This window comes from Homarus americanus, unplaced genomic scaffold (genome assembly GCF_018991925.1).
Source record: "Homarus americanus isolate GMGI-L3 unplaced genomic scaffold, GMGI_Hamer_2.0 scaffold23618, whole genome shotgun sequence".
NCBI classification, from domain to species: Eukaryota; Metazoa; Arthropoda; class Malacostraca; order Decapoda; family Nephropidae; genus Homarus; species Homarus americanus.
In genome coordinates, this window is record NW_024725603.1 from 1 (window position 1) to 11,867 (window position 11,867).

An 11,867-nucleotide genomic window follows, 5' to 3' on the forward strand; every position below is an offset into this window, starting at 1 on the left:
TTATTTTAGAAATAATTAAAATACTACACTGTGACAATACAAAAATAGTTGACCTTCCCCAAGCAATTAAGGTCACAGCACCACACAAACATAACTGACCTTCTCCCATAAATGAAGGTCTCTTCTTCTCTATACAAAATAACTGACCTTAATACTATCAGTACACACTTAATATTATATACACAGGCACTGGTATAATACAACAGACAACAGTACCTTGAGTTCTCCCTAAATACTATCAATACACACACTTAACATTATATACACAGACACTGGTATAATACAACATACAACAGTACCTTCAGTTCTCCCTTAATACTATCAGTCCACACACTTAACATTATATACACAGACACTGGTATAATACAACATACAACAGTACCTTCAGTTCTCCCTTAATACTATCAGTACACACACTTAACATTATATACACAGACACTGGTATAATACAACATACAACAGTACCTTGAGTTCTCCCTTAATACTATCAGTACACACACTTAACATTATATACACAGACACTAGTATAATACAACATACAACAGTACCTTGAGTTCTCCCTTAATACTATCAGTACACACACTTAACATTATATACACAGACACTGGTATAATACAACACACAACAGTACCTTGAGTTCTCCCTTAATACTATCAGTATACACACTTAACATTATATACACAGACACTGGTATAATACAACATACAACAGTACCTTGAGTTCTCCCTTAATACTATCAGTACACACACTGAACATTATATACACAAACACTGGTATAATACAACATACAACAGTACCTTGAGTTCTCCCTTAATACTATCAGTACACACACTTAACATTATATACACACACACTGGTATAATACAACATACAACAGTACCTTGAGTTCTCCCTTAATACTATCAGTACACACACTGAACATTATATACACAGACACTGGTATAATACAACATACAACAGTACCTTGAGTTCTCCCTTAATACTATCAGTACACACACTTAACATTATATACACAGACACTGGTATAATACAACATACAAATTACCCCTTCAGAGTGTTTACTGTGACACTACCCAATAGAAAACTTAGATACTCCCTTAGTGCGGTGAGTGTGAATGTTATGCAGCGGTAATAAGAGTCACAAGAGATTATAGGGACCTGTACTAATGTATGCAGTACACAGTATTTACATAAAACTCTATATTCATGTCCACAAAATTAATGCTATTCTTGTAGCAACCATTTTTTTAAATACCATTGTTAGATAAACACATGCCAGTGCTATCAGGAAAAGTTGTATATAAGAACAGCAAATATCTAAATACAGTACTGTATGTTAATTTAACCAAGTCTTCTACTTAACATGATCAAAAAACAAATTTTAACCCAGAGTTTGGCATTTCAGCATTGGCTACTTTAAGCAAATGACTGCCCAAGGATGAATTGATATATAACCAAGAAGAGTTACCTAACTAAGGCACAAGATGCTAACTGAACAATATATTAAACATGATATTATATACAGTTAAGAGGTGTTAAAGTTCATCTGCCCCATAACACCAGCTACTATATATGAACCCTAACCATTATTTACCAGACAATGGTACCATATATCTGTAAGTGATGAAAGAATATATTTACAACATGAATCAAAACTACCAACCATTTTAGTCAAGATAAAATATCAAAATATCTCGTAAGAGTTGAGCAAAACTTATCAAATATTTACGTACAATTTCAACAGAGATTGAAGAGTTTCCGTGAGATAATGACAACACCTTGACTATAACAAATGGTCTACCACCACTGTACTACTTTACCAAGATGATTTACTACCTGCGTTAATGTACGTACTTGTGATAAAACTTACGTCGCGTGTAAATAAAGACAGACGTACACAGTTTACACAACTATTGATGCACAAATTATAGTAAATGAGAGTTCATCTCTGTTCAACACAACTTATCTAGTAAAGATGAAATTTTGAGCCCATAGATGATAAGTTTAACCTTTGTTCACTACTCTACTGTAAATAACATTATTAAAAAGGCTGATGAAACAAAATGGAGTATTATTATGAGTGATATTTAACCAACACCAAATGTCTACACTAAGGCCATGGTAGAAGTAATTTACATCTTAAGAGTAGATAACTTGTGTTTAATATCTATAAAAGTGGCATTTGTCACTTGTCTTTATTTCTGCTACATTCATAGAGTTTGTTCAAGTGGTTTTATATTGATGTATATCACTGTATTCAAGTTTGTGTGTCACATTTACCTTCTGCTAAAGTCATTCAAACATTTATTGAATTCTGTTTTTTTCATGCACAAGTTTATGACGTTTGAGACGACCGCTGCGGGAGAAACATTTCCCACATTCCTCACATCCAAACTCCTTTATACCATTGTGTAGTACAAGAATGTGTTTCTTGAGATTACCCTTTAGTGCAAAATGTTTCCCACATTCCTCACATTCAAACTTCTTTATACCACTGTGTCCAAGAATGTGTGTCTCGAGAGTCCTCTTCTGGGTGAAACATTTCCCACATTCATCACATTCAAATTCCTTCACACCATTGTGTTCAAGAATGTGTGTCTTGAGAGTACTCTTATGGGAGAAACATTTCTCACATTCCTCACATTCAAACTCCTTTACACCATTGTGTACAAGAATGTGTGTCTTGAGAGTATTCTTATGGGAGAAACATTTCCCACATTCCTCACATTCAAACTCCTTCACACCATTGTGTACAAGAATGTGCCTCTTGAGAGTACTCTTATGGAAGAAACATTTCCCACATTCCTCACATTCAAACTCCTTCACACCATTGTGTACAAGAATGTGTGCCTTGAGATGACCCTTCTGGAAGAAACATTTCCCACATTCCTCACATTCAAACTCCTTCACACCATTGTGTGCAAGAATGTGTGTCTTGAGAGTACTCTTCCGGGAGAAACATCTTCCACATTCCTCACATTCAAACTCCTTCACACCGTTGTGTACAAGTAAATGTTTCTGAAGAGTAGACTTGAAGCCAAACTGTTTGCCACATTCCTCACAGGAGAACTTTTTATCTCTGCTTGACATTGTGAACTTCTACTTAGTTACACTTGGTCTTGAGACGTGACATCACAGTATCTGAAACAAAGTAAAGAAGGATGTACTATAATGGCTATTATAGTGTGACCCTCATCCACACAGACACAGTTTGGTTGTGTGAGTAAAGAATGATGTACTATAATGGGTTATTATAGTGTGACTCCACATCCACACAGAGACACAGTTTGGCTGTGTGAGTAAAGAAGGATGTACTATAATGGGATATTATAGTGTGACCCACATCCACACAGACACAGTTTGGCTGTGTGAGTAAAGAAGGATGTACTATAATGGGTTATTATAGTGTGACCCACATCCACACAGACACAGTTTGGCTGTGTGAGGAAAGAAGGATGTACTATAATGGGTTATTATAGTGTGACCCACATCCACACAGACACAGTTTGGCTGTGTGAGTAAAGAAGGATGTACTATAATGGGTTATTATAGTGGGACCCACAGCCACACAGACACAGTTTGGCTGTGTGAGTAAAGAAGGATGTACTATAACAGGTTATTATAGTGTGACCCACATCCACACAGACACAGTTTGGCTGTGTGAGTAAAGAAGGGTGTACTATAATGGGTTATTATAGTGTGACCCACATCCACACAGACACAGTTTGGCTGTGTGAGTAAAGAAGGATGTACTATAACTGGTTATTTTAGTGTGACCCACATCCACACAGACACAGTTTGGCTGTGTGAGTAAAGAAGTAAAGAAGGATGTACTATAATGGGTTATTATAGTGTGACCCACATCCACACAGACACAGTTTGGCTGTGTGAATAAAGAAGGATGTACTATAATGGGTTATTATAGTGTGCCCCACATCCACACAGACACAGTTTGGCTGTGTGAGTAAAGAAGGATGTACTATAATGGGTTATTACAGTGTAACCGATGTGCCTCCAACTCGGCCCATCAAATACCAACTCGGACCATCTCGGATAACCAACCTTTAACTCAAACATTCTAATGTCTGTTTATATCATCGACATAACATAAAACATTTATTACGTTTACCACAAGGGAGGGAGGAAGGCCCACAAATTAACATTTACTCACAAAATTAACAACAATAAACAAGACGGCCACCTTGGTTGATGTTGACTTGCTACACCTTGTCCGATTCTCTCTCTTATCTTTCAGTAGCTACAAGTTTTCATTATTAACACTATAATAAAAGTATTTTATTAATAAATATTACATAATACAAATAAATTATACTTTCATTATAATGTTTTATTATTGATTAAATTCCCGCTAATAGATATATATTAATATTAAACTAAACTTAAGACAATGGCTGGAGAACCGAATAGCTTGACAACATTTACAACTTTACTAAAATAAATTTAAACAATAGCATTTTGTGTTGAACTATTTTAAGTTTATTTATTAATATTTTATTAATATATAACACTACAGTATATAGATTCAGTTAACGAACGACTCCGTGGAACCAATTGTGTCGGTTAATGGAGGGACCATTGAAGATATTTTAGCGACCCTCCCTGGTGACAACCTTAACCTGACGTGGGTCAACACTCCATTATCCACCTATATGAACCTTTATTAATGTGGAACAAGTCCATTATAAGAACAATTCACTGAACAATACTCACGGCAGTAGGTATGACCTGTAATATTAGATCACTAACTTGAACTATCATCATTATTGTTGTTGAATGTTCCTAGAAGTACAATAATTATTTACCTATTATACAGTACAGCATTAATTTATGCCAAGATTGATGCCAAAAAAACTATATTTAAGTATAACTTAACCCAAATAAAATACCCCATTTGTTTGAAAGTTTCCTGGCTTTTCCATGCAGTCGATACCCCAATACAGTCAGTTCTGCTATAACGCGTTAGTTGCATTCTTGTTAAACATCGTGTTATAGAAAATTGCGAAATAGAAATAACAGGGCTTATGGAGAAAATAGGGTTAGGTGCAGATTACTCGAAATCGAAAAAAATTTAGTAGTTAGCCTAACACAAAGGATAGCACAGTCTAATTAAATGTTACCTTCATATCTAATAATGAAATCATACAGTAAATGTTACACTTTACCTTGAAAAAATCTGAATATAACTTGATGGGCGATAAGGGTGATTTTGAGGTTGATAACATCGAGCTTCTCTTCAAGTGTTATAGCCTTTCTTTTACGATCATCACCAGGAATGCGATCACCAGAACGCTTCTTGGAGATATTCTTCTTTACCATATTCACAGTTAATACCACAAAATTGGAGAAATAGTAAGCAAAAATCGCGTTAGAGCAAACAAGTGTTCGCGTAATACAAATATGGTTCTTTTATTCATAAATCGCGTTAGAGCCAATTCGAGTTGTCAAAACACTCGTTACAGCAGAACTCACTGTAGTCCATATTATTTTTAAAACGTATATGAAGGCCTTTTAAAATATACGGGCAAAGCCTAAGTAATCTACTTTAAATATCTAATTGTTTCAAAAAGTCATTAACACAATAACTAATTTGTGAACCTAGATATAAAATCAGGTAAAGTAGTACCCTGTACCTTTGTAGGATATTTAAACTATTTTTCTACCCCCAAGTGCTGAAGACAAAGGTATTAGGTCAGGCATATTTGACAAATATTTTTACGTGAAACTAACTTCATCCAGTAAAGATGGTCAACATATTTAAGACCATCCATAAAGGCTTTTAAAACTTACGGGCACAGCGTAATCTACTTAAAATATCTAATTATTTCAAAGGTCTTTAACACAATTACTTGAATTTTTAAACGGTGATCCCAGATCCTTAATAAAAACTAAAACCACAAAGATATACACTGTACTGTACCTTATGTTATAGCAGAGAGCTTCCAATGTGGCGCAGCAAGAGACCCGTTAACCAAAACAAACCTTCGTCTTGTGGCCCATATCTTACATGTTCACGTCACCGTCCTAGAATGAATAACATTTTGACAACTAATAATTTAAATACTCTGGGCAGTAATATTATATAATATGTATACAGTAGTGTACAGTATTATATTATACAGGAACTCATTAAATCTTCAAACATTTAAATACAATATTATGGTTAAATTAAGAAATTCCATAAAACTTTTTAAAGAGAATAATGAAACACTTTAGAAAATCTTACCTCGACGAATGACATGAGGAACTTAATTAACCACGATCAGCGAGGCAGCAATATGGTAGTTGTCTTAACACTACAGTAACAACCAATTGCAGCAGTAAACTGTAAACAAAATAACACTGTTACTCTTTTTGTAGAAACTCAGATAATTTTTTGTTCCAACATGTTGGAGACGAAACAACCTTGTAAAAGATTGCCAACACGGTTTTATGCCGGGGCGCTCGTGCTTAACACAATTGCTCAAGGTACTGGATATTTGGCCCCATATTCTGGAACAGGTGGTAATATCGACAATATTTACCTAGATTTTGCCAAGGCTTTCGACAGTGTACTCCAGGAAAGACTGAAAATCAAACTGGAAGGGTACAGAATTCGAGGAAATGTCCTAGCGTGGATAGAAGACTTTCTACATGACCGCAAGCAGTGTGTGGTGATTACTGGTACAAAATCGTCATCCGTACCCGTCACAAGCGGGGTACCACAGGGCAGTGTATTGGGCCCGCTGTTGTTTGTTTGTTTCATAATGACATGCCTGACGTTGTACACTCCTCCATACAAATGTTTGTCGATGACGCCAAGTTATTTCGGGAAATCAGGAACCAAGCAGACTGTGAAGAGCTGCACAAGGACCACAAGTTAACTCTGGTCAACAACTTTCTTAATACCACTTACTAGTCACTAATGGATAACACCTGGTAAATTCACAAGTTATATCCCACTGCCATAAGGGTTTACTAATCTATAAATGCCGACATTGTGAAGCGTCTTGCGATTTTTCCTTTCCCAGAGAATTAAAATACCATCGAAGACATGATTTGGTTAGGTTAGGTTTGAATACCACCAAATTGTTATTTTCCCCGAGAATTAAAACCTCACCATCGGACACACGATTTGGCTAGGTTAGGATCCCACCAAACACAGTGACAAAAATGTAAATTTCTTGTCAAAAAATAAACTGCAACTTTATAGTAAAGTTCCCAAAATGTCTCAAAAGCTAATATTTTACTACAAACTGTAATTTAACCACAAATAAAAAGTACCACATTCTTATAACCAAATTTTTTTACTTCAATTAAAGAAAAAAATCTTTCCCAAAATAAATATGACCCAAAATCCCACCTTGGTTAATATATAGGACTAACCCGCCATAGTGCCGATGCTGCTGTATCATCTCACGTCCAGAAAATGTCTCAAATATCACCGTATAGTAAGTTTTTTCTGTTTAATATACCGGAGAAGTTAGGTGAGGTAGGTTTGTTTGGTTAGGTCTGTCCTTCATAACCACAAATGTTAAGTAGCGTTTATTTAAAAAACATCCATTTACTAACATTACCACAAACAGTGTCCACTATAATATAACAAAAGTAACTTGACAAAATTATCATAAAATTATCCTAAAAGTAATAAACTACAGAAAAGTAACAATTCCCAAACGTAAAGTGATGTAAACACCACAAGTAACAAAACTTATCAAACGTAAAAGTAACAAACTCCACAAGTAACAAAACTTATCAAACGTAAAAGTAACAAATACTCAACAGGAAAGTAATAAAATACCTCAAACTATCAACCTATTTCCTTAACATTGTTCCATTGACAATTTCCTCCAGTAGTTTACATTAATAAGCAGCAGCAGTTATTGGTCCACTTGCCTTCACCGTCTACCTGTTAATTAATACCTACACCACACTCCTGCACCATAAACACACTATATACCTGCACCGTATACCTACACCACACACCTGCACCATAAACACACTATATACCTGCACCACAAACACACACTATACCTGCACCATATACCTACACCACACACCTGCACCATAAACACACTATATACCTGCACCAATAACACACACTATACCTGCACCATATACCTACACCACACACCTGCACCATAAACTCACTATATACCTGCACCAATAACACACACTATACCTGCACCATATACCTATACCACACACCTGCACCATAAACACACTATATACCTGCACCACAAACACACACACACTATACCTGTACCATATACCTATACCACACACCTGCACCATAAACACATTACACACCTGCACCACAAACACACTATATACCTGCACCAATAACACACACTATACCTGCTCCATATACCTACACCACACACCTGCACCTTAAACACACTATATACCTGCACCACAAACACACACTATACCTGCACCATATACCTACACCACACACCTGCACCACAAACATACAATATACCTGCACCATATACCTACACCACACACCTGCACCACAAACATACAATATACCTGCACCATATACCTACACCACACACCTGCACCATAAACACACTATATGCCTGCACCATATACCTACACCACACACCTGCACCACAAACACACAATATACCTGCACCATATACCTACACCACACACCTGCACCATAAACACACTATATATCTGCACCATATGCCTACACCGCACCTACTGTAGTTAGTCCCAGATGGGCCTAGTTGGGCCCAGATGGGCCTAGTTGGTCCCAGATGGGCCTAGTTGGTCCCAGATGGGCCTAGTTGGTCCCAGATGGGCCTAGTTGGTCCCAGATGGACCTAGTTGGTCCCAGATGGGCCTAGTTGGGCCCAGATGGACCTAGTTGGTCCCAGATGGGCCTAGTTGGTCCCAGATGGGCCTAGTTGGTCCCAGATGGACCTAGTTGGTCCCAGATGGGCCTAGTTAGTCCCAGATGGGCCTAGTTGGTCCCAGATGGGCCTAGTTGGTCCCAGATGGGCCTAGTTGGTCCCAGATGGGCCTAGCTACAGTCCCAGGTGAATTCTGGATTGATTTGATGGGCCGGATTGGTCCCAGATGAATTTAGTTGGTCCCAGATGGGCCTAGTTGGTCCCAGATGGGCCTAGTTGGTCCCAGATGGACCTAGTTGGTCCCAGATGGGCCTAGTTGGTCCCAGATGGGCCTAGTTGGTCCCAGATGGACCTAGTTGGTCCCAGATGGACCTAGTTGGTCCCAGATGGGCCTAGTTGGTCCCAGATGGGCCTAGTTGGTCCCAGGTGGGCCTAGTTGGTCCCAGATGGGCCTAGTTGGTCCCAGATGGGCCTAGTTGGTCCCAGATGGACCTAGTTGGTCCCAGATGGGCCTAGTTGGTCCCAGATGGGCCTAGTTCAACCAGTGTGACCGACAACCACAGAGATGGCTGGATAGCTTCAACCATAGGTTGGATGTTTATATGAGCAATAGGGGCTGGGTGGACTGCCCAGTATGGCCCGCTGTAGTTTCCTCCATTCTTATGTTCTACTGTACTGTGTCTAGTTAACACGGCCATACATAATGTTAACTTACCACGAGGGAGGGAGGAAGGCCCACAAATTAACATTTACTAACAAAATTAACAACAATAAACAAGACGTCCACCTTGGTTGATGTTGACACGCTACACCTTGTCCGATTCTCTCTCTTATCTTTCAGTAACTACAAGTTTTCATTATTAACACTATAATAAAGTATTTTATTTATACATTTTACATAATATAAATAAATTATACATTACTTAATGTTCTATTATTGACTAAACTCCCGCTAATAGATATAAATTAATATTAAACTAAACTTAAGTCAATGGCTGGAGAACCGAATAACTTGACAACATTTACAAATACACTAAAATAAATTTAAACAATAACATTTATTATTTAACTATTTAAACAATAACATTTATTGTTTATCTATTTTAAGATTATTTATTAATATTTTATTAATATATAACACTATATATAAGCTTACGACACCATAATAAACTCGCTATTTTAACTATTCATAATATTATTAACGGTAACTATTAGTCTAAAACTACACAATTATTCAGCAACAATTATTAAACAACAATTACCTATAATATAAAACGTAAATAATGATCAACTACCAATTATATCATTATCAAGTCCATCTTGAATGATGAGTACCTCTCACTATCATGTCCTGTTGGCTTGAGACACACCTGAGAAGAGTGTTTGAGTACGTCTCACTATCATGTCCTGTTGGCCTGAGACACACCTGAGAAGGGTGTTTGAGTACGTCTCACTATCATGTCCTGTTGGCCTGAGACACACCTGAGAAGGGTGTTTGAGTACCTCTCACTATCATGTCCTGTTGGCCTGAGACACACCTGAGAAGGGTGTTTGAGTACCTCTCACTATCATGTCCTGTTGGCCTGAGACACACCTGAGAAGGGTGTTTGAGTACGTCTCACTATTATGTCCTGTTGGCCTGAGACACACTTGAGAAGGGTGTTTGAGTATCTTTCACTATTATGTCCTGTTGGCCTGAGACACACCTGAGAAGGGTGTTTGAGTACCTCTCACTATCATGTCCTGTTGGCCTGAGACACACCTGAGAAGGGTGTTTGAGTACCTCTCACTATTATGTCCTGTTGGCCTGAGACACACCTGAGAGGGCTGTTTGAGTACCTCTCAATATCATGTCCTGTTGGCCTGAGACACACCTGAGAAGGGTATTTGAGTACCTCTCACTATCATGTCCTGTTGGCCTGAGACACACACCTGAGAAAGGGTGTTTGAGAGTACCTCTCACTATCATGTCCTGTTAGTACAGACACACCTGAGGGTATTTAGTACCTCTCACTATCATGTCCTGTTGGCCTGAGACACACCTAGAGAAAGTGTTTGAGAGTACCTCTCACTATCATGTCCTGTTGGCCTGAGACACACCTGAGAGGGTTTGAGTACCTCTCACTATCATGTCTTGTTGGCCTGAAACACACCTAAGAAGAGTGTTTGAATACCTCTCACTATCATGTCCTGTTGGCCTGAGACACACCTGAGAAGAGTGTTTGAATACCTCTCACTATCATGTCCTGTTGGTCTGAGACACACCTGAGAAGAGTGTTTGAATACCTCTCACTATCATGTCCTGTTGGTCTGAGACACACCTGAGAAGAGTGTTTGAATACCTCTCACTATCGTGTCCTGTTGGCCTGAGACACACCTGAGAAGAGTGTTTGAATACCTCTCACTATCATGTCCTGTTGGTCTGAGACACACCTGAGAAGAGTGTTTGAATACCTCTCACTATCATGTCCTGTTGGCCTGAGACACACCTGAGAAGAGTGTTTCAGTACCTCTCACTATCATGTCCTGTTGTACACATGTTCCACAATATTGGGGTTGTAATAAAGTATTCAGCAATAGTTTAAATACTTATATCTCATTCTGTAAGATATTTATGTTTGGGGAACATCATGGCCAAGTGTATACAGTTATACTGCCCTTTAATTGGTCACTTAATACTAGGGTTTACTTCTTAACTTAGGGTCGCTGCCACCAGACCACAGGACAGTATGTGTAGTTGTTCTTTGGGGAGCTGGAAAAGAAGTCTAGCAGTGAGAGTTTAGTCTAGCAGTGTGAGTTTAGTCTAGCAGTGTGAGTTTAGTCTAGCAGTGTGAGTTTAGTCTAGCAGTGTGAGTTTAGTCTAGCAGTGTAAGTTTAGTCTGGCAGTGTAAGTTTAGTGTAGCAGTGTGAGTTTAGTCTAGCAGTGTAAGTTTAGTGTAGCAGTGTGAGTTTAGTCTAGCAGTGTAAGTTTAGTGTAGCAGTGTGAGTTTAGTCTAGCAGTGTGAGTTT

The 11,867-nt window shown here is 38.1% G+C and overlaps 1 long non-coding RNA gene across 1 annotated transcript; it reads right to left on the minus strand.

The window, feature by feature from the left end:
* Positions 1–5,910: 5,910 nt before the first annotated feature.
* On the minus strand, positions 5,911–9,901 carry LOC121865260. Its single transcript, XR_006088731.1, has 3 exons — positions 9,574–9,901; positions 6,245–6,343; positions 5,911–6,042 (listed from the first exon to the last, which is right to left on the minus strand). It is a non-coding gene; the product is annotated as an uncharacterized LOC121865260 (long non-coding RNA).
* Positions 9,902–11,867: the final 1,966 nt, after the last annotated feature.